At 39.5% G+C, this 24,645-nt stretch overlaps 1 protein-coding gene across 1 annotated transcript in view; it reads left to right on the top strand.

Moving 5' to 3' along the window:
• Positions 1-24,645, top strand: part of DOK6 (docking protein 6) — a 1,609,598-nt gene that overhangs the window by 847,721 nt on the left and 737,232 nt on the right. The gene's annotated exons all lie outside the window — the stretch shown is intronic.

The raw sequence follows: 24,645 nt of genomic DNA, 5'->3' as shown, positions 1-24,645 counted from the left end.
AATATACACTTGTTAAAAAGGCCATTTACATCTCTGCTTCATCGATCTTAGTAGTGCCTTCGACTTGGTAAACCATGTGAAGCTAGGGCAAATATTGACTCACATGGGAGCACCAAATGACATCATTGTATATCTCTCACAAATATAATGTTGATTGAGCACTAGACTTCGATATGGAACAGAAAGAGAATGCACAACTTCCTTCTGGGTAACACAGTGAATTAGGCAGGGTTGTGTACTTGCCCCAATCCTTTTTCCCTTATACATCAGCGGAGTAGATGAAACTGCAAAAACTGAATCCGGATGTCCCTAGAGCAGGTAACCGCAATATACCCACCTTGCTCTATGCAGGTGATGCAGTTCTTTTATCAAGAACTGCAAATGGGATGCAGACTCTGATCGGAAAATTTGCTGATTATAGACAGGAGAAGGACTTGATATTGAATCTGAAAAAGACCTTCACAATGGTGTGTGGGAGGGAAAAAATAAAAACTAGGAGCCACCACATAAATAATGTCCCTATAGCAGTAACAAACTCATTTATTTATCTAGGCCTAACATTTACAGCAAATGGACATCGGAGAGCCTATATTGAACATTGTAAATTAAAATTTACCTGGAAAATAGAAGCTATTTTTAGATTTTCAAAGAAAATGGGTAATAAACCCATTAGGGAAATCATGTCATTGTACTAAATGGTGCTGCGCTATAGGGAGTAACAAACCATTCCATCCTCCAGACCCAAGAAAATACTTTTTTACGGAGATTGTCAGCTGTCCCAAAATCCACCCCCATATATAGTGTACACAAAGAGCTGGATGCTCTGTGTGTTAAGGATTTTATTAGCCTGGCAAGTATAAATACCTGGCAAGGAATATGGAGTAAAGAGGGTGCAAAATTTACCCGGGACATTGTCAAGGATTGCCTTGTACTAGAACATGGAAAGAAGATACAGTGGCTGATGTATATTAATAATCTTGTAAATGAATGTGCTGAAAATGTTGTTTTTAACAACCCCCCTCAAATACTCGAGTATAGCTAAAAATATTTGCAAACTGCCACATTAGAATCTCGGAGCAGGTTAAGGGAAGTCAAAGCAAATTCACTATTAAGGCACATAAAGATAGGACATTAGGGACAGGGATTCAATATTATAGAATTCAGGTTACCAATACAAGACATAGGGGCTCATGCATCAAACTCCCGTTTTGCGTTTCCAAATTTGCGAATTTTACCGAATCGCAAATATGGATTCGCAAAACGGGATGCATCATGGAAAGTGCAAAATATTTCCGATTCGGTAAAATTCGCAATTTTTACCGACTCGCAAATATTTTGTGACTTCAAAATTGCGAATTCGCAATTCCCATTGATTCCTATGGGCCAAAAGGCCCATAGGAATCAATGGAAATTGCGAATGGCACTTAGAAAATTTCATGGGTGCAGGGGGGGGTCCAAAGGACCCCCCCCTGCACCCCCGAAATGTAATTTGAAATGGATGTTTCACACACACATGTCCTAAGGACATGTGTGTCTGTAACATGACATCGTTTAAAATGTAAATTAGTACATTTTAAACATTTTTCGCAATTTACCACGAGGTTCAACCTCGTGGTAATTTGCACTTCCAAACCTTGTTCTCGCAATTTCATTTCTGAATGATGCATTGCATTTAAGGAATCGCAAATTTGCGATTCCTTAAATGCATTCGCATTCTGGAAAGTCGCAAAATCAGCGAATTCCATTCAGAAATGATGATGCATCTGAAAAAGCACTTTTGCATTCGCAAACGGCCGATTTTAAGGAATCGCACCGTTTGCGAATGCAAAAGTGCTTGATGCATGTGGGCCATAGTTGTTATCACACTAGATTAAGAAAGAATTAGCACATTTTTTTTGCGTTTCCATCTATAGGGAAGTGGACTGGAAACCTACCGAAATGTCCTTGTGAGGGAAAGTCAGACCAGTCAACCATGCATTTTATTTTATTCTGCGCCTTTTATGGAGAACTAAGGAAAAGCATATTACAACCTTTGTTTTTGGAGGAGAGACTGTTCACATATAAAATGCTTTTGAGTATATCTGTAACCTAGCAAACACTAGATTTTGTAATGCAGTGGTGGTTTATATCCAGAAGGCGATTAGTGTAAGGAAAAATAATTCATATCTCTAGGCCCCCATATATGAAGAGGATAGGATGCATACCGATAGTTGATCACTCAGGACACGAGAAATGCCCTAGAATGTATTTTTTGCATATGACACTTTATGTGTAACGTTCATTGGGATTGCTACTGGAACTCAAATGCACTTTACCGTACTCCCTGGTGATGAAATATGAACATTTTTGTTTTTAGGATGTTTTTAAGGCTGTATCTTGCTCATGACACTTTATATATAATGCATAGTGGGCTTGTAACTGGAACTTACATGCACTTTATTGTACTCCCTTGTAAAGGAAATGCGAAAATGCTTCTTTGGGCTTTTAGCTGGAATTGAAATGCCCTTTATGGCAATCCCTAGTAATGAAATGTGAAATTGCTATTGCTTTTAGGATGCTTTTATGGTTATATTTTTTAACCAAATAAAGCTTGCTTTGACTTTGACATGCCAGTGCAGGAAAAAATATGTGCCCAAATAGAATCCCCGTCTGCCCAGCAGCCCTGGAGATCAAGGGTCCCTTGCCTTCACTGGGATGCACTCTCTACTTTCGAGGAAGATGAGTGTTGCCTCAACTACCCAGAGGGGCCCATCAGCTGGGCCTGCAGAGAGCTGAAGAAGTGAAGGCGAAGAGGCGCGCCTCATCCTCAATGGGCCAGGTGAACTTCGTAAGATGGCATCAGTGGCAAAAAGTCTCTTGGGCAAGGACGTGGCACAGGCACGGGCAGAGCCGGCAGAGCAGTTCAACAAGCCCACCATCCATGGATTGCTGCTCTCCAGGATCCACTGACCGCTAAATCAGCCACGGAAAACACAACTCACAGAGCACCTGCCCCCTCGCGAACCAGGCCTGCTTTCTTCCTTGTCCTATGGTAATTCCATCACAGCACTCAGCCAGAGATTTTGGCATGGGCAAAGTAGCAATTGTCCAGGGCCACCACCTTTGAAGGAGACCCCTGATAAAGTAATTGGGACAGTTAGTACACTTTCTCTCCCTCTCAAACTTTTTGTCTCTTTCGTTCTCTCTGTGATCGCTTTGCATTTCTAACACTACTTCCCTCTCACATCCTACCTCTATCTGACTCCCTCTTTCCTTAACTAGCCCTACTTCATTATTCTCTACCTTTCTAGCTATCTCTCTTTCCCCGCCTTTCCTATTGCTTGCCCTATCATCTTGCTTTTCCTACTTTGTCACCCCTCTCTAAACCCCTCTACACTACACTATTTTCCTCCAAACTATTCCTACGTCTTTCTCTTACCTTCCCTCTTTCTCTCTCTCTCTTCTCTTTCTCCCTCGCCTTTCTCTACTTCCACTCTCTCCCTCTTCCACTTTAACAAACTGTAGCTCATCCTTTTTTATCTCATCAATCATAAAATCCCTACCCCTCTTTCTACCTACTTTAACTATCCAATCTTCTCTCTGTCACCTCTGGCACCATCTACTTCTCTTTTTCTACCTCACCGATCTTTGTCTCATATCTCTCTGCAATTCACCTCACATCTTCTACCTCACCATCTATCTTTACCTCTTTATATATATATTATCTGCATCGCTATGTACCTACCCCATCCCTCTATATCTACTCCCTCTTTCTACTGCTCACCATTCTCTACCTCATCTCCATCTCTGGCTCACTTCTCTTAACCTCTCATCTCTAGCACCAACTCATATTACTGTAGCACATCTCTAACTACCTAAACTTTTATATTACCTCACCATTTATATCATATCACATATAAGGGTCTAGTCAGAAAATATAAGTAACCCTAACTTAAACGTGCCTTTAATCAAGTAGAGTACAAGAAGTAAGAAAACCCGACTCTCCTGAAAAGAGCTCCTTTTGCCCTTTCATCCCCCTGCCGTACACCTATCTATTCATTTTGCCATTCCCTCTTTCATCTATTCATTAAACAATCTGTCATTCCCTCTTCTATCGATCCACCCATTGCCCCGTCCATATTTATTTTCCATTCAGCCAGCTTTTTAAATATGCGTCAACCCTTTCACCCATTAACGCATCAGTATATTCATGTATTAATCCCTCCATCCTTTCACTCACCAATTTATTGATCTTTTAACTCTTCTATCCAACCTTATATCTATCTATTCTTTCACACTTTCATCCATTCAAAAATTCACAATTATCTGGCTTTGGGGATGTCTAATTTTCATAGCAGATTATTAATCTATTTTAGATGTAATGTTTTTCATCAGCTCCTGTAGCCCAAAGGATCTTGGTGTAAAATGTCAGAACTCCCGTCCTGTATTTGTGATGATATCACCATTCCTGACATATTTCATATCGTCATGGGTGTCCAATTTTATGCCATTTTAGGCATAGATTAATTAGTCCAATCCTCCTACCTATGAACTTTACACAAGTGAGGTCTGCCTTTCTTTTCCTGCAGTTGTTAAATGACCCCACAATTTTTTTTATTTGACTCGTTTTTTATCTGATGTCATTCAGGGGCGATGATCTTTTGTGACACTGGTGTCTTATGTTGTGTATATTTACTTGGTTATTTATTCTTAAGCAGATTTCCAATGTTGTTCTTAATGTATTTTGTGGTTTTCAAATGGTTTTTAAGGTTTTGAATTGTTGTATTTTGCTGATAGGAGTTTTTATTATGTTATATTCTATACTTTTATAATTTTCCTGACAAGTCGAATAAAGCTATTCATTCATTCATTCTTTTAATTCACCATTAGATTCTATCTTTTTAATTTCATTTTCTTCCTTTCTTTATCCATCCTTCTTCCTCCTGACCGATTTTTCAATATCTGACTACCAATCTTTTTCCCTCATCCTTACTTTTTCTCTCTTACATTTCTTTCTTAAGCTCATTGACTTTCTATCTGCCCCTCTCTCTGTTCTCTCCTTTAAAATTACTTCTCTTCCTCGTTTTCCTTCACTGTGCATGCCTGCCCAAGGCTCACAGCCCTCCTTCCTGGTAGGCTCTAGCAGTGTTTATACTAGTAGCATTTGATCTGCAGGGCTTTAGATAACAAAAGGCCTACAAACAACAAATTAATCTTTCAGTGGAATGCAGTTCTGCAGCCCATAATGCCCAGTGTCATCCTAGGCTTACTCTGCAGGTGTGTGGGATTCCCTATGCCCTTTACCACAGTTCTCCCCACCTCTTTCTTTTAGCCGCTATTCTTGATGTGTTCTATGTAGTGATCCGAGCCCTCGTAGGTCCTGCATGTGGGTGGAATGTCGAGAATGGAACGCTAGGGCTAGAACCGGGAGATTCGATGTGAGAACAGTTGGAGGAGCAAGGGGTTTAAATTGCAGGATGCGTTGTGGCTGCCCTGATATATACGAATAAACTTACTTGCGCCACTTCGTGGTTGTCTTCCTTACAACAGTTCTCTCTTCCACACATCTCTAATACCTTATACACTTTTACTATCCCTTTCCTGTACCTCTTTTTCTCCATCTATCATTATCACCTCTCTTGGTCTCCCTCTGATCTTTCTCAGTACCTCCTTTTCTATTTCGACTCACCATCTCTTCCTCGCTACTCCATCTACCTAACCCACCCTCTTTACTATTCGAGTCTCCTCACCTTTCTTTCTCAGTGTCACATATGTCTCGCTACATCACCACGTTTCTCTCTAGCTCTCATCTCTCTACCCCTCACCCATTTATCTCTACCTTTCTTGGTACCTCTGAACTATCTTTCTTTATCTCACTTTTCCTAATTCTTTCTTTTCTCTCAACCTCGTCAATGCAAATTTACTTTTAAGCTGTCTACAACCGTCTCACTATTTTACTTCTCTGTCTCCCTTTACCCTCCTCTGCCTGTACCTCTCTCATCTCATCCTACATTACCTCTCTGTATACCTTATCCTATAGTCTGGCCCACCACTATCGACCTCTCGATATTCCCTTGTCTCTGTCTCTAGCTTCCTCTATCTCACTCTTATTCTATCTACCCTTACTCCTTTTATCCTATTTAATTCATATTGCTATCTCCCTTCCTCTCCTCACCTTACATTGATCCCTATCTCAGATGTCTCTCTATCCTATTTATATTTGTACGCCTCTGCTCTTTTTAGCTCATCTCTCTTGCTATATCACACCGTTTACTTCTCACTCCTTCTGTCATTTTCCTATCTCTAGTACCTCAATCCCATTATTCTTTATCAGCAGAGTCGAGGGCCAGGGCTAGCCAGACAAATGCACACATGGAAGTCAGAGTAAAAGTGTTAAGGAGACAATGATCATACTCTCTCTTTATCTCACTCTAACTTCTTACCTATCTACCTGCCTCATATCCAATCTATGTTTTCATTCTTTTACCTCTTTGCACCTTTCTGGCTACCTCAACTTTCTCCTATGTTAAATTTCTCCATATCTCTCACCCCATTTCTATATGTACCTCCTTTTTTCTGTTACTTCACCTCTCTATTCCTCTAGTGTCCTTCACGCCTTCATGTCCCCTCACATTTGTATTACTTAGCAGTGCTGAAGGTCGCTGTCTAGCCAGAAAAGTACACACGCTGAAAGAGGGGATGAGAGACAAGGCAGAGGAAGAGACACGAGGAGATAGTTTACAGATTTTACCTGATGGAATTGTGGAAATCGTTGGAACCGTGATCTGATTCTCCTTATTTCAGCAAGCATGGCCTTTGAAAATGATGGTTTATTCGTGAATATAGATATTCAGCAAATACAGCTTCAAATTCAGCATAGTGTGCATTGGTCTTTATTTAACGTGTCCACTAAATACACTCCAAGTCACCAAAACTGTGAGGAACAGACCGTTACCCTCTGAATTCCACATAAAACATTACTATTGCAATACCAAAATATCTAGATCAAAGTGCAAAATCTGGCTCTGTCAATACTTGTCCAAGCTCTATTTTAGCTGCTTTTGACTGGGTTTTAGGCTGTTTTTGCAAACCTCCAGTTCTAAATGTTTCAGATGGAATTCAGCAATGTTTGGCATCAGCATAGCAGAGGTATCTGAAATGTGCAATACATTTCAAATTGTTGTGAGCAAGGGATCCCAGAATATGTCTTACCTTGGGCCCCAAAAATCCTTAAGATGGCACTGCATTCAGCAATCCGTCATTAGCCACTACCAAAGCAACATCATCTGCAGGAACCTACCACAGCCAACAGCTCTTCTCCACCAGCCTATATCTCTCTTCACTCAGTACCGCTAACCTCTACAACTGGTTAACACCTGCTCAGTTTGGTTTATAACAGTTAAAAAAACATCTGCAGGTTTTTCACCTATACTGGAGAAACTTTTCTCATTGTTGACCAAATGTGTGGGGGACCAAGTGACATGAACTGTTAACTCTTTCCCCGGCACCGGGTAATCACTTAATAGGAGAAAGACTTCCGGGGAGTCTTATCAGAGCTTGCCTTCACCTGTGTCACTAAAGAGCAAAGTATGACTGTCATCTTGGGGGTTTCTGTCAGATTCTCTACCCACAGGACTCACAGTACACCTAAAACTATCCTGGGTATTAGGTGGACTGAGAGCCCGATCTCTCAGGTACCTTGCTGGAGCTGAGCAAACGTGAGGTCTAGAGTGAGACTATTGGGTTGTGGAGTCAGCCTCTCATTGTGAGCATCATGCACCGTCCTCCAGCGAATCTATGCCTGTCGCAGGTATCACTGTACTTGTTTGTGCATTATCACATTGTGACCCTATTGCCAGTAGTGCAGCCTGCTCTGGCCCATTTTTGGGGCGCATCTATGGGTGTGCCCATGTTGTTTCCCACCGGACATTGTGAAACTCAAAACATCCAAGCACATTGCTCTCTTTATTATTCTTCCCGATTTTTTTTCCAGTTACTTGCGGAAATAAGGAGAAGGTGGGGAGGTGGAGGTACAAGATCTAGCACTGTGTATCTAATGACTCCTTTGATCTTGAAGTCTCTTCAGGGTCTGCTTCATCCCACAGACCTGACCCATGCTTCTTTTTCTTTGTCCTTACACCAATTTATGAATGCAGCACATTGCACTGTATCTATCTTATTTTTAGGGTCTTTCATTTGTCCAATGACAATTTAATTACATGTCCAACATCAAAGGTACCTTTCTCCAGATAGAACTTCTTTTCCCGCTTCATCAGTGACCCCACCCACTTTTTTAGATACTGGTATAGAGTATGGAAGAATGTCCTTTCACCACTGTCTCTTCTTGTACAGATGTCTTTGCACCCATTCTCCTTCTCCGTTCATACTCAGGAACACATAAAGATGTCTGCCACTAAAGTCATACTTACAGAGTGGACATTATTCCAACATCTATGGTTTCACACATTTTGAGCCGGGATGTCTTATCTTCGGAGTACCCATACCTATATTAAACTTTGCGTTCTGGATTATGGGGCTCTCTCTCCACTATCAGTCATATTTCTTAAACTCTTTACTATACTTATGAAGCCGATATACCACTATTTACCCTCCACTCCCTTCCCTCCCTTCTTTTCCTGCCATTCATTCCTTTTGTTTGGCAACTTCTGTTATACAGGCAATACAAGGCTACACTTTTCTCCATGGACACTATTTCTACCTAACAAAATCAGTTCATCTAGGCTATAATTCCTTCCTGTATTGTTTGATTGTATACCTTATTAGCTATATTACAGACATGACCATACTGTTGTCTTTTTATGCTTCTATTGCTCTTGTTATTCACTGTTTATCAACTGATATATGGCATGCATTACTATGTCATTCTAGCCCATATTTAATGATGGTGCCTGTATTGCTCTTCCAGCTGAGCGTATACCTCCTTCTCTCAAACTAATAAAATACTTTGAACACAAAAAAAAAGATGTTTGCCAGCCATGTGCTCCAGCTCATCCCTTGGGTGATGGGAAGGAAAGTGGGAAGGAAAAGATCTTACAGTCATCCGTCCAACTTGAGCTTAGGAAAGTTTCTTATGCTCATGTGCACTGACCGCCTCGCATTCAGTTTTCCTCCTGTCACTGCCATGAAGCTAGCAGGGAGCCTAGGAAGGATGGATCAGAGAGCCTTTTCTACACATACATCCATTTCCTTATGGGGTTTATACTCAGGTCCTGGTATTCTGACCACTTTCCACACATTCGTTTACCACTCCCTTGCTCAATACAGTGGATTAAATCAAACCTCTCCTATCTGCAACTCTTCTACCTGCTCAACCTAGGTTGGTCAAGTTTGAAAATCTGCTTTTGTGCCTACCTAAAGTCTGAACATATTTATTAAGGAAAAATGTGCAAAGTATGATAGCACTAGGGAAAGCATCAAAGAGTCACCCTCACAGTAGTTTAACATCTAATGCTGCCTGCCCTCCTTGCAGGGCCTTTTTATAGACCCTTCACCCTAAAACATCAAAAGGAAATACATGTGACAGAACCCAAAACCGATATGGCTCCACATGCACAGTTGGCTTCTTCTTGTGAAGACGGCAGAAGACTGTGAAAAGAGATATGTGCACAATAATAGTTAAGACACTCAAGGCTTGATTTAAAAAGGTAAAGGTTCACTTTGTGTAACTTTACAATTTTTTCATTTACATAGGTAATTTTTTTTTAATTTACGACTGAAAAGTCTCCGCACATAAAAAGATAGAACAGTCCTATATTTTAATGAGCAGAAACTCCGCAGTTGTAAAGATACTACTCGTAAAATACCTTTGTGAATAGCAAACAATCATAGACGTACACAAAAGATTAAATTTACCTTTGTGAATCAGGGCCCCAGTGAGAAAATTCAAAATCGTGTTTAAGGTTACCAAGTATGAAATTGAGGCTAAATACATGAGCGGGGAAGCAGCCAGGCAGGGCACCTGTGTTTATCATAGAGATATACTCAAAATGGTAGCTATTAAAGCAACATGGTGTCGGCTGTTACATTAACCTCTTCAATGCTAATGACAAGGGTAACTCGTCATGATGCACTGGTTGACCTGTGCTGATGACAAGGATAACTCGTCATGTATAATGGGGTATTCAATAAATCAGCGCAGGAGGGGAAAACCCCTTAGCAGCCAAGGTGTTAAATTTAAAGCAAATTCGTGCAATTTCTCACTTCATGTGTGCATAATAGCAACATCCAAAATAATACAGCAAATAAGTTAAGGACATACAGGCACATGCATCAACCATTTTTGAGAGCGCAAACGGTGCGAATTGCAAAAACCGGCCTTTTGCGCCCGCAAAAAGGGCTTCTGCGAAGCATCAACCTGTCAGCCTCTCCTAATTTAAAAAATCGCAAATTATTGAAACTTCTTAAATTGCAGTTGCATTTAAAGAATTGCAAATGCAATGCATGATAGAATTGCAAATTGAGATTTTGATAATAGGGGGCGCAAATTTCCATCAATTTGTACTTGATGGTAATTTGCTAACTTTGAAAAATGCACTAAAGTGCATTTTTCAAAGTTGTAGATTACACACACTCATGCCCTTGGGGCATGTGTGTGCGCAACATGGGTGCACAGATCAATTTCAGGGGTGCAACTGGGTGTCCTTTTGACACCCTTGCACTCTTGAAATTGCATGATAATATGCGAGTTCCTATTGGTACTCCCAAATTGCGCATGCAATCTCCCATTCATTCCTATGGGCCGGTAGGCCCATTTAAATGAATGGGCAGGCATTCCTTAATTGCGACTCACAATTTGCGAGTAGCATTTAAGGAATGTTTGGGAATTGCACATTTTATAGCGATTCCTACATGCATAGGCTTTTGCAATTCCTTAATTGCGATTCCTTAATAATCGCAATTAAGGAATCACAAAAGCCTACTTTGATGCATGTGCCTGATAGCCCTTTAAATATTTGCTACCTCTGATAAATTAGAAACTGATTGGTAGATTCATTTTCTTGTCATCATTTGAAAAATTAAAAAAGGATGAGTAGCCCCCCTCAACCCAAAAGTAACAATGAAGTTGTTTTATTAACTTTTACATAGTTCCCTTTGTTAGATTTAAAAATGACTGTTTTTGCGGCCTGTACAAACGGAATGACGTCACTTGTCGTCACAGAAGCTGGTCTGCAACTTGCCTTATTGTGTGTTGATCTCGTCTCCCGCTCTGACACTGGTCTGTCATCAGGCAGCTGATCAGAGACTGCTCAATAACAGAGGCTTGGAAATGCAGTCGGTGTCTCTTTAATTCATCTAACAGGTGGCTAAAACCAGCAAGCTGGCTGCTGAAATGGTGTTAAAACATTCATGCAGGTAGCGCCAGCGACGGCTCGTGGAGGGAGTTACGGTGGGGCAGGAGGGTGGGGAGGAGGAGGGGCAGGGTGGAGGTTGCTAAAAACCGGCATATGGATAATTGCAGGTAAGTAAACAATTTAATTAATAAAACGAATTTCGTAGCTCGCACTGCATTGCATTTTGCGATGCAAGGCGCACTACGAAATTCGTTTTATTAATTAAATTGTTTACTTACCTGCAATTATCCATATGCCGGTTTTTAGCAACCTCCACCCTGCCCCTCCTCCTCCCCACCCTCCTGCCCCACCGTAACTCCCTCCACGAGCCGTCGCTGGGTAGCGCCTGCCAAAAGTGGATGAGTCTAATACTATGCAATTGAATCTACAAACTAAAGCCAATTGGAAGGGCCGGTGAGGTAAAAACAAGGGGGCATATTAACAAGCCTGTGCGCTAAAATTATCGCCGCTTTATCGGCCGAAAACGGCCGATAAAGCGGCGATAATGGGCTTGATAATATGCTCTGTGGTATTCCAATCGAAGCCCATGTTAGATGTCTTCACATCTAACATGTGCTTCGATTGGAATTCCATAGAGCATATTATCAAGCCCATTATCGCCGCTTTATCGGCCGTTTTCGGCCGATAAAGCGGCGATGATTTTAGCGCACAGGCTTGATAATATGCCCCAAGGTTAATAGGATGAATGGTTGTTTAGCATTGGCTACTTTTATCACAGAGGCGCCAACTAAGCAAAGAGTTTTACATTTTTAATAATTCCTTCCTCTGGACTATGTGTGGATGAAATTGTTTGCAGATAAAGTTTTGTCTGCCTGCCAAGAGACCTTTGTTTTGAAAAAAACGCAAAAATCCTAACAGACCAGGGAAAAAATTTGGATTTCCTGTACAACACACAAAACAGGCCCAGTCTGGGCTGCCTGCGCATCCTAGGGCAGCAAAAGGAACAAGTTGCCCACCGTCATTCTGCAGGAGCCAATCAAACTGCTCGTAATTGTGAGAATGTATTGTAGTTGGTCGAACGGGTGGGCAACTGGCATTACTACATATTGTTTTAATGAACTGTGATAATTTGATGTAATACGATGTATTTTATAATCATGTATTTATTCGGCATTTCATGTTTAATGTATTTTTAGAAGTATTTTTTACATGTAGTATTTATTGTATTAGGGTTAGGTGAATGCTTTTATGACAAATGTCGAATAAAGCTTTAAAAATGAAAATGTTTTATTTATCTACAAGGATAGTCTTTTAAATAATTAGAATGTTGATTTAAAATATGTTTTGACCGTTAGTCTGTGTTGTCCTCTGCTGTGCACTGATGATTTTAGTTTTATTAATGGAAATGTGATGCATCCTTTGGGCCTTTGAAGTGCATTGCTTTCTAACAGTCCAGACACACAGTTCATTGAGAAACACTAACTGACTGACAGACGTGCAACTTTGACGAATGTTCAACACGCCTCACACGGTGTTCATGTCGCTCAACAAAAAGCCCGATTAGAACAGTAGAACATGCTTTTTTTCTCAGTGGAAGAATTGTAATTAAAAATGCCACCGTGAAACAATTTCAAGAGCAGAAATCCATTTCCATGGCCTAGGGAGCGTTACATTTGCAGGTTACAGAACCATGAATACTGCTGACTTTGGAGTACGCGTCAAGCCATGCTGCTTGAAATGCCTTCCATTTCCATGATCGGAAGATGATGTATTAATTTTGTGAACAGCTGCAGGGGTTATTTGAAGCTGACGAGTAGTCTTTGCCGCAAGCCATGCATCTGACAGATATCCTTTATTTCTCAGCCTTTCTTCAACCAGCTGACTGTTGGAGTTGAAGGGGAATGTCAAAGCCAATTAACCCTCTTGGTGGCAATATAAACTAACGCTCTTAAACATAGAGGCTGAGCAATATACTGCAGTAGTGGTTGGTGTCAGCGATTGGAGAGATGGGGCAATGGGGGGAGGACGACAGATGAAAATACAACAAAAAAAAATAACTTACCTGCCGCATCGCCGCTCTTCTGCTCTGCACGGCTGTGGTCCCCTGCAGGCACAAGCTCCCAGAATCCCCTGCGGCCAATCCAGGCTCTGCTCTCATGCATGGAAGCAGCATCAGGATTGGCCTGAGCACCCTGGATTTGCGCTCCCAGAAAACTGGGATCCTGTGCCTGCTGTCTTCAAACCGGCCACACAGCTCTGGTTGGAGACATCTCAGTGCGCATGTCGGTTTGGCCATCCTAAGATGGCCGGCCAAGCCGACATATGCACTGACAGCAGTGCGCACAACACCTCCTGCAGCCTGTCACCTATTAGGCCCTGACCCTAAGACTCAGCCCGGGACAGAAAAAATAACGATAATAAACCTGTTTTATTATCATTTTATTTTTTGACATTTTGAGGCTGCTGGCAGCAGGAGGAGACACTTCCCCGCCATAGCGGAGAAGCCGCTGCTGAGTAGTGTCATCACACGTATTTTAGCACAATATTGAGTTTTTAATATCATCCTACCTAAAAATTGTATCTAAAATATCGATATCATGAAAATAAATATGTACAGTCAAGTATAGATTTCCTATTCTTAATTGCACATATATGCACCTTGACAATACATATATATTGTCAAGGCACACAAATGTGGAATTAGGAATCATACTTTAACGATATTGTGGTAGTTTGTTCTCAAAACTATTTATTGGGACGATAGTTCGTCATTCGATATTCTGACATTCATGCATTATCAATAGGATTGTTGTGGTGGCAGATTAAAAAAAAATGCACAACATACCTTTGATCGATCTCATTTTCAATCACTTACCCCTGAAAGTAAAGTATTCAACTTCCTTTAAGCCTGGCACATTAAACAAATGAACTACTCTTTTAGATATTACATCATACTGTCTGTCATGTAAAGAACATATCTCATAAATAGGAAATGTATTCCTACTCAGTGGGCAAAATAGTAAAGGAACTATTTGAAAATATGGTGACAGAGTTAAAGAGTGAGGATTTGAGCATATGCTCCTCCTTAAGAAATAAAAGATTTCAATCATGCAGTTGGTTTCCTTTTTGATTCTGGTGTTTTTAGAAAAAGGCACTTGTCTTGTGTTGTCCTTAAGGAATTCTTTACTGGTTACATACTTATTGTTTTCAATCAACAAGAACTAGCTATGTGTAGAGGGTATATGTGTCTGTATGGGAAACCATTAGGTTTTTATGAAGGCCCTCACCCACCAACCTGGTTGGTGGCATGCTTCATCATCGGGCCCCACCCGAGGCACCGAGTGTGCTTCAGGTGTGCTTCGATGCCAGATTACTGCGGAGTGGGTTCAATGTGATTTGTGAGAGTGCTGTGAGTGTGTTTTGTGTGAGGTCTAAAATACTGTCCTTGGGGTCTCAAAGACTACTTTAATGCTGGACCCCAGGCAGTCATTAAAAACAAAGGCTTAGGACGTGCACGGTTGACTTATGGTCACCGACGTCCTGTGTGGTCAACTAGTTTCAGCCGGGCCTTTTATTCTACACGCCCGGACTCGTTCCAGACCGGTTGCTCCCCCCTCGCTCCTCTCCCATTGCTGCTGCCTGCTCTTGGTGAACCACATCGCACCCCTAACAGGACACTACGGTATCGCCTGCGCTTTGGAATATTTGCGTAGTGAATTTTTTGAACCTGGTTACATTACGAAGGCTCTGCATTGTAATTGACCTGTAATCATAGCGCATTGAATTTGAGCGCCGCCCGCCCTGCATTGTGTGTGTGTTTATTTTTACTAGCCTGCAAGAAGTTAGATTGCACTCTCGGTGCCACAGGTGATTTGCTGCCCCTGCCTCACCTCCCCTTTGACCTCCATTTTGTTCTGTGTTGTTCCCAGGCACGCCCCTCCTCCCCGCTACCGCCTCCCAGCTGCTGACCCTCCCACGCTCCGCCCCCTCCACTATCCATTAAATGCCAGATGTCCCAACGCGCACCGTCCACGCGCTGCGGCCGCGCCGAAGGTGCGCCAAAGGTAAGCCCGTCTACGCCCGTCCGCGCCTGGACCGCGCCCAGCGCCAGACCCCCTGGTCCACGCAATGCCCAGCCCTCCCGCATTACATACGATGCTTCCACCCTCCTAGCCCTTAACCCCGGCCGACTCCCCAACTGCGCCCAAGCCGCTCCTGGACATACCCATGGACCCTTCACATGCTACTCCTGCAAGTTCGACGGCATCAAGATAAACTCCTCATCCACGAGCGCACAACAAAGATCTGACACCAACCACCTAAAATGCATCCTGCTCAACACCCGCTCGGTCCACAGACACGCCATCGACTTTTGGAATCTACTAGACACCATCTCTCCGGACGTCGCCTTCCTAACAGAAACATGGATGAACGCCTCATCAGCCCCAGACATCACCATTGCCATCCCGGAAGGCTACAAAATCATCCGTAAAGACCGCACCGACCAAACAGGAGGAAGGCATCGCTATCGTCCATAAGAACTCCATCCGCATCTCAACCAGCTCAGACGACAACCTCTCTAGCGCCGAACACCTTCACTTCCAGATCCACACCGACCCCAAGACCACACTCAGAGGCACACTCCTCTACCGACCCCCAGGTCCCCGCGCACAATTCAGCGACGCTATCACTGACTTTATCACCCCACACGCCCTCCCCTCCGAGGAATACATTCTACTGGGAGACCTCAACTTTCACCTGGAAAAGAGCAATGACACCAACGCCACCTCCCTTCTGGACAATCTCACCAACCTAGGACTCAAACAACTTGTCACTACGCCCACCCACATCGCAGGCCACACACTCGACCCTATCTTCACCTCCAGCAAACATGTCTCCTTCAGTCACACCACTATTCTCCATTGGACGGACCACAGCTGCGTACACTTCACCTACAATAAGACCACAACTCACAACCATCCTCAACCCACTCTGCGAAGAAACTGGAACAAAATCACCATCGACCCGATCTCCTCATCGCTTCTTCAAAACCCCCCTGCCCACTCCTCAAACCCCGACCAAGCAGCAATTAACCTCACCCAATGGCTATCCAACAGCACCGACATCCTAGCACCAATGAAAAAACGTCAAATCAAACTAGGCAGCAAAAACGCCTCCTGATTCAACGACGATCTTAAGAAATCAAAGAAACTCTGTCGCTCCCTCGAGAAGGCCTGGAAAAAAGACCCAAACACCAGCACCAGAGACGCCTTCAAAAACGCCACCCGCATACACCACCGACTTATCCAATCTGCCAAGAAAGCCGCATTCAAAGACCGACTAGACAACAACGCCCACAACAGCAAGGAATTATTCAACATCGTCAAAGAATTTACCAACCCCTCAGCCAACTCCAACGACATCACCCCCTCTCAAGCCCTCTGCGACTCCCTAGCTTCGTTCTTCCACAACAAAATCGCAGACATCCACAACAGCTTCGACAACCAACCCGGAGACCAACCCACCCAACCTTCTGCAGGACCTTCACCCCCCTTGAACTTCCTTAATGACTGGAACCCAATCTCCACTGAGGACACCATTCGCCTGATGAACTCCATCCATTCAGGATCCCCTCAGACCCTTGCCCTCACCACATCTTCAACAAAGCAGACTCCATCATAGCACCACACCTTCGAGACGTCATCAACTGCTCCCTCAAATCCGGCTCCTTCCCAGAAAGCTGGAAACACGCCGAACTCAGCGCCCTTCTGAAAAAACCCACAGCTGACCCCACCGAACTCAAAAACTACCGCCCCATCTCGCTCCTCCCATTCCCGGCCAAAGTCATCGAGAAAGCTGTCAACAACCAGCTCGCCGCCTTCCTCGAAACCAACAAATCCCTCGACTCCTCACAGTCCGGCTTCCGAGCCAAACACAGCACTGAGACCGCACTCATCGCAGCAACAGACGACATTCGAACTCTACTGGACAATGGAGACACAGTCGCCCTCATCCTCCTCGACCTCTCCGCAGCCTTCGACACAGTCTGCCATAGCACCCTTCTACAGCGTCTCAGAAACATCCGAATCCAAGGAATAGCACTGGAATGGATCACCTCGTTCCTCACCGGAAGAACCCAGAGAGTCCGCCTCCCACCATTCCACTCAGAGGCCACTGAAGTCATCTGCGGCGTACCACAAGGGTCCTCACTCAGTCCCACCCTCTTCAACGTATACATGAGCCCCCTCGCGGCCATCGCACGCCAACACAACCTCAACATCATCTCCTACGCTGATGACACTCAACTGATCCTATCACTCACCAAAGACCCTAACACCGCCAAAACCAACCTTCATGAAGGAATGAAAGATGTAGCCGAGTGGATGAAGCACAGCCGTCTGAAACTTAACTCAGACAAAACAGAAGTCCTTATCTTAGGTACCTCCCCCTCCGCCTGGGATGACTCTTGGTGGCCAGAGGCCCTTGGAAAAGCACCCATCCCGACGGACCACGCACGGAACCTGGGCGTCATCCTGGACTCCTCACTCTCCATGAACAGACAAGTCAACGCCGTTTCATCATCTTGCTTCAACATTCTTCGCATGCTCAAAAAAACATTTCGCTGGATCCCCACTGACACTAGAAAAACAGTCACCCACGCACTGGTTACAAGCCGCCTGGACTACGGAAACACCCTATACGCAGGTATCACTGCAAAACTCCAGAAAAAACTCCAACGCATCCAGAACTCATCAGCCAGACTCATACTAGACATCCCACGTAAAGACCACATCTCTAATCACCTGAAAAACCTCCACTGGCTCCCCGTCAATAAGAGGATTACTTTCCGCCTCCTAACCCACGCACACAAAGCACTCTACGAACTTGGACCCGAATGCCTTAACACACGACTTTCCTTCTACACCCCCTCTCGCCAACTACGTTCCTCCAACCAAGCGCTTGCCACCGTACCTCGCATCAATAAAACCACCATGGGAGGTAGATCCTTCTCCTACCTCGCAGCTAAAACCTGGAACTCCCTCCACACTCACCTTCGTCTCACTCAGAACCACCTAGCATTCAGAAAGCAACTTAAAACTTGGATATTCGACAAGTAATTCCCTACCCTTCTTCAAGCGCCTTGAGACCCTCCGGGTATGTAGCGCGCTATATAAATCTTCGACTTGACTTGACTTGACTTGGTTTCTTCAGGACCTAGTATGTGAGCGGGTGTTTACAGGGATCTAAATGTTTGTCAGTGCCCTGTGTGTTAAGCATGTGCTAAGGTGATTGTATATGTAAGAGGGGTTTCCTCTCAGTTTGTACCTGTTAGGGGTAAAAAAGAGAAAAATAGACAGACAAAATATATATGTAAGGCTCATCTTTTCAAGCTTAAAACATAAAGTGAGTCTGCACTGTGTGCCTAAGAGTGTCAACGGTATACACCTGTTACAACGCATTTTTTACAATGCAGTACTGTTAGAACGCATCTTTTACAACGCAGATACTATTACAACGCATACATTTACAACTTATACTGTTACAACGCAGGTACTGTTACAACGCAGGTACTTTTACAACGCATATATATATATATATAAATATATATATTTCTATTTATTATTATTATTATTAATATTATTATTTGTTTATTAGTAAGTAATATAGTTAGTAATATATTAATTTATTAAAGAAAAATAGTTATTAATGTTTTTATGTAGTATTAATTTTTTAAAATATAATTAATTTGAGTATTTATATTTATTTTTGTTATTAGTAATTAATATTGTCTATCTGGTTTAGTAATATATATTTATTTTTATTCAAAATATTTAGTTATTAGTAAATAATACAGTTATTAATATATGAATGTATTAAAGTAATATAGATATTAATGTTTGTTTGTAGTATTAATTTTAAAAAATATAATTAATTTGCGTATTTATAATTATTTATTTATAATAATTATTAGATTTTCAAATATTATTATTTTTAATTATTATTTATAATTATTTTTGTAATTAGTAATTAATATGGTAAATTTAAATTGAGTAGAAATATAGTTATCTGAAATATAAAATCTTATTATTAATAATTCATGTGAGTATTAATTTGTATAAAATGTAAATTAAGTATAAATATAGTTATTTGAATTATAAAATCTTATTATTAATAATTAATGTGAGTATTATTTTGGGTATTATAGAACTAATATAAATAGTAAAAAAATAATTTTAAAATAAATAGTTAAAATAAGTATTATGAGTATTATTTTGGGTATTAAAGAATTAATTAATTAATTATTTAATTAAAATATGTAAAAATTATTTAATTATTTTATTGTATTTAATATTAAATTTTATTGTTATTAGTAAATAATATGGTAAATGTTAATTGAGTTTAAATATAGTTATGTGAAATATAAAATATTATAGTATTTATAATTATATTTTATTGTTATTACTAAATAATATGGTAAATGTTAATTGAGTTTAAATATAGTTATGTGAAATATAAAATATTATTACTAATAATTAATGTGGGTATTAGTTTGGGTAATACAAAATTATTAAAATATGTAAAAATTAATTAATAATTTAATTGTATTTATAATTATTTTGAGCTTTAATTTGGGTATTATAGTATTATTTAAAATATGTAAGAATTAGTAAATAATAGATTTGTTTTTATTTATTAGAGTTTTATTTAATTAAGTTAATAATAATAATTAATTTTAGTATTAATTTGGGTATTATAGAAATAATTTAAATATGTGAAAATTAATTATAAAATACATTGTATGTATAATTAATAATTGTAATGTATGTATATTTAATTTAAGTATTAATTTTTGAAATATAGACTTTAATATTTTTTAAAATTATTTATTTCAAAAGATTATAGATTATATTTTAAAACATTTAATTGGGTATTAAAGAAACAGTTTAATATTAAATAATTTGATAATTAAAAAAATAAAGAAAATAATATATTTGTGAAAAACTTATTATCATGTGATGGTTCCCACGGTTTAACATTGTTTTCAATGAATACATTTGTCCTTCATTTATTTTCATGATACCTTGATATATGTATAGCGGTCCGGAATTGAAGCAAAGTAAAGCAAAGGAAAGACGTGGAAAATAACGGAAAAGAAAGAAGAATACAGGTAAGACAAGAAAGTACTATTTTTATATGAAATTAGTAATGATAATATTCAATGCATTAAATAAATAAAAACGAACAAACAGTGTTTTCATAAGTAAAAATTTTAATTTATTATTCAAGAAATATATTAAAATAAATTTCTGTTTTCTTGAAATTTAATGTATATTTTTGTACATTTTTAATATACATGTAAAAATATAAAAAAATAACTTTATTGCAAAAAATGTATTAAATATAAATCCACAGTAGTCCTTTGTTTATTGTTGCTGCATATCTTGACGTCATTACGTATACGCGAGCGTCATCGGCCATTTTGTGGAGTACCGGAGCAGGAAGCAGCAGGAAGCAGCAGGACGCTGATCTACGTTCAGGTAGGAAAACCAATTAAATATTAAATAATAATGTAAATCAAATAAAGATTATCATTTATTGTAAGGATAAGTTAAGTAGAGGTTGCTCGAATTGAAAAAAAAGTTATTAAAACAACATGTCGCTACTCGTATTTTTAGAATATGCCTATGTTGGGTCGGAGGGCGTTGGGAAGATCGGTAATTAGATTAATGAAATAATCAGTTCGATTAAATGATGTGAAAGTGTTTTATATTGTATTTAATATACAATAAATATAATTATGTATGCAATGTATTTAAATGCATTTTCGAGTGAAATTAAAGTTTTGAAAAATGGAGCTTGAGAAAGTTATTATCATGTAATTGTTGATAAAATATTATACGGATGTAAATAGTGATATTTCCATTGTTTTATTCGTGCTTTTTGGGAAAAAAATGTCTTTGTTGGAGATTCAAAGTTTGGGAAGATTTGCGAATAAGTGATATTATGATTGGTTCTATTGTTTGCAATTTATTTTAAAAAAAATATTTTGGATTATAATTCTGCTTTGTCTTTCAATTGTAAAATTTTAAGCAAAAGATTCCTAAGTTATTTCTTTTTTGCTTAAATATACTTAAAGGCAGAATTAATGTACAATGTCATTCTAAAAATAAGGTGAAGTGTATATTTATGGTTTTTGATGGAGTTATTATTTTTGGTTTTAGAAAATCAGGTTAGATTTGATTTTAATATTGACAAGGCCAGATTGTCTTTCGCTTTTTGAAGAAAACAAAGGTAATTTATATATGTATGATTTATTTTCGTGGCTATTGTTTTCGGATTTAGCACTTATTTGTAAATTCATGGAAATATCAATATTTTGCTTAAATACATAGTTTAATCAACAATTTTATGGTGTAGTTTTGAAAGAAGAGTTTTGAAAGTTATTAAAAATGCATTTATTACATTTGCAAAGTAATTTCCAATTAATTAGTAATAATGTCAAAAAATTAAGGTTGCGAATATTTCTTCTGCAATTTCGCAAAATGTTTTATTTAAAAAATTAAAAAAAAATATCTATTTATGTAAGGGGTTTATTAAAAAATGTCTGGTTAAAAATTAAATAAATTCGAAAACAGGTGACCCAACATCAAATTTAGAAAATTTTTTAAGTAAAAAGGTTTATTGCCAATTTAAATTAGAAACAGAGTAAATTTGGGTAAAAGCAGGAAAGTAATGTGAATAATAGCTTAAAAAGAAAGGATGTTAGCAAGATTCTCAAGGTAGTCTAGAGCCACACACAACGAAAATTGTTGTAATAGTCCCAATAGTCGTTCTGACATTTCCTTAGTTCTTTGAGTAATCCGTGAGTTTAGACTACCTGTGAGAGTTTGTGATAGTCTAATTTCTTGAAAGCTTTGCTCCTTCTTCAAAGTTTCCAGAAATGAATAGAAATTAGGGTGGGGTTTTCCAATTAAATGATTGAAGGAGTTATGCCACCCCTTAATGGCATTATTTGTTTTAGCCTCTCCCTGTAGGCAACTCGAATAACAGTTCCACCATTCCACATGGAAACGTGGCTTCCTCCTGCGACCCGATCTGCCTAGGTGTCCAATCCATGTGTCTTCCATATAATTTAGAATTGGTGCCAATTTATCTTCGTTTGTTAAATAATAATCAGATTCTGTAATGGCAGTGTAGTACTCGTCTACACTTTTGGGAGGGACAAAACAAAGAGCTGTTAATTTTTTTAATTCTACTTGAAGTTTGCTGCCTGTTGAGTATTCTGTAACTAAGGGTGTTTTCTGTAATTTACGCCAGAATGCCTGGGAAAAGTGGAAAAAACACCCTTGAATTTGGGTATCCGTGTACATTTTGGTGATCACATTGATCATACTCAATTCAAAATCCATTATTATTTTCCTAGGGCTTTGGTTAGTTTTTGATTTAATCACAGTTAAAAATTCTGTGTAAGTTGCAGAATTCTTATCAGGCAGCAAACTGTACACTAGGGGTATTACACTGTTGTTAATGTTTGCGTGAATAGTATAAATTTGGGTGAATGGATGGGGCGTGCTTTTAAACGTCCCATCCATCATCCAAATTTCACTAGTTTCAAGCTTTACAAGGTTACGTGGAGTACTAAAAATTAAAATACGCTTTAGAGGGTTTTCGTTATCATGCAGGAGGAAAGGTTCATTAGAAAAAGAAATTGTAAGTTCGTGAGGAATATTGATATCAGAAAAGGTATGTGGTGTATTTACTACAGTATTACTTGCCTGCTTTTGACGTTGTATAATTCTACGCAAATTATGAATATTTGGAATATTACTAGAAACATGAGTAGGGACATGTTGTGCAACCTGTCTCAAAATCGATCCTGTGGATTCATTGGAGGTGCTTGCAATAGCTTTCATTTCATTAACAGTTTCTCTAACATCAACTTCCATTGCAGAGGCAGAGTGGTTATGGTCGGTTGTTTTTACAATAATATCATTGACCGTAACCGCTCTGCCGCTGCAACGAGTTGTATGGTATTGCACGCATCTCCAATGAATCCGTGGATTACTTAACCTATCCTTACAATAAATGTAACCTGCGTGATTAAGTAGTTGGTTTCCTTTCCTGGAAGAGATATATTTTGCTGTTGGATGTGTAGACATTTTCTGAAAAGATAGATAAAAAATATTAAGTTTTTGAATATAAATATTTATCCACTAGATTTGTATGTACTTTTCCTATTGCAACACTATTATTATTGTATAACTCTAAATTATCCAGCACTTTCCACACTGCTGCACTTACATAGAGTTGGAATAGTAAATTAACCCTCTAGACTATCCTGCACTTTCCCTACTGCAGCACTTACCAGGAGTTGGAATATTATTTGACATGTTTCTTGACTATCCAGCACTTTCCCTACTGTTGCACTTACCTGGAGTTGAAATAGTAATACTTTACACCTCTAGATTTTCAAGCACTTTCCCTACTGCTGCACTTACATGGAGTTGGAATAGTAATACTTTACACCTCTAGATTTGCCAGCACTTTCCCTACTGCTGCACTTATAAGGAGTTGGAATAGTAATTTACACCTGTGGATTATCCAGCACTTTTGCTACTGCTGCACTTACATGGAGTTGGAATAGTAATTTACACCTCTAGACTATCCTGCACTTTCTGTATTGCAGCACTTACCTGGAGTTGGAATAGTTATCAGTACCTTTACACTATCCTGCATTTATTTGTGTTCATGCTTTATTCATATGTGTATAATGAAAACTGATTTTGACTTACTTTGCGAATTGGATGTTTTCTTTGCTGAAATGGGTTTCTGATCTTCTGGTTTGTTTTTGTAGATTTTTTACAAGATCTTGTTGGTTTGTGTCCTTTAAAAAGAAATATATGGTAAAAAATGTGTGACTTATAACTTGTGAAAAAAGTGACTTTTTACTTCGTTAAAGTTTAAATGTTTTTTAATTCAAGAAACATAGAAATAATGCACAATTTTGCACTTTCTCTGCACTTTTTCTACTGCAGTACTTACCCAGAGTCGGAATAGTACATTAAATCTGTGGATTATCCAGCATTTTCCCTACTGCTCCACTTACATGGAGTTGGAATAGTAAATTAAACCTTTACACTATCTTGTACTTTACCTACTGCAGCACTTACCAGGAGTTGGAATATTATTTTACATATTTCTTGACTATCCAGCACTTTCCCTACTGCTGCACTTACCTGGAGTTGGAATAGTAATTTACACCTCTAGACTATCCTGCACTTTCCCTACTGCTGCACTTATCTGGAGTAAGAATAGTAATTTACACGTATGGATTATCTAGCACTTTCCCTAC

Source organism: Lissotriton vulgaris, chromosome 4_1, assembly GCF_964263255.1.
Source record: "Lissotriton vulgaris chromosome 4_1, aLisVul1.2, whole genome shotgun sequence".
NCBI lineage: Eukaryota > Metazoa > Chordata > Amphibia > Caudata > Salamandridae > Lissotriton > Lissotriton vulgaris.
The sequence above is the reverse complement of the archived record's forward strand: the minus strand, read 5'-3'. Positions and strand labels throughout refer to the sequence as shown.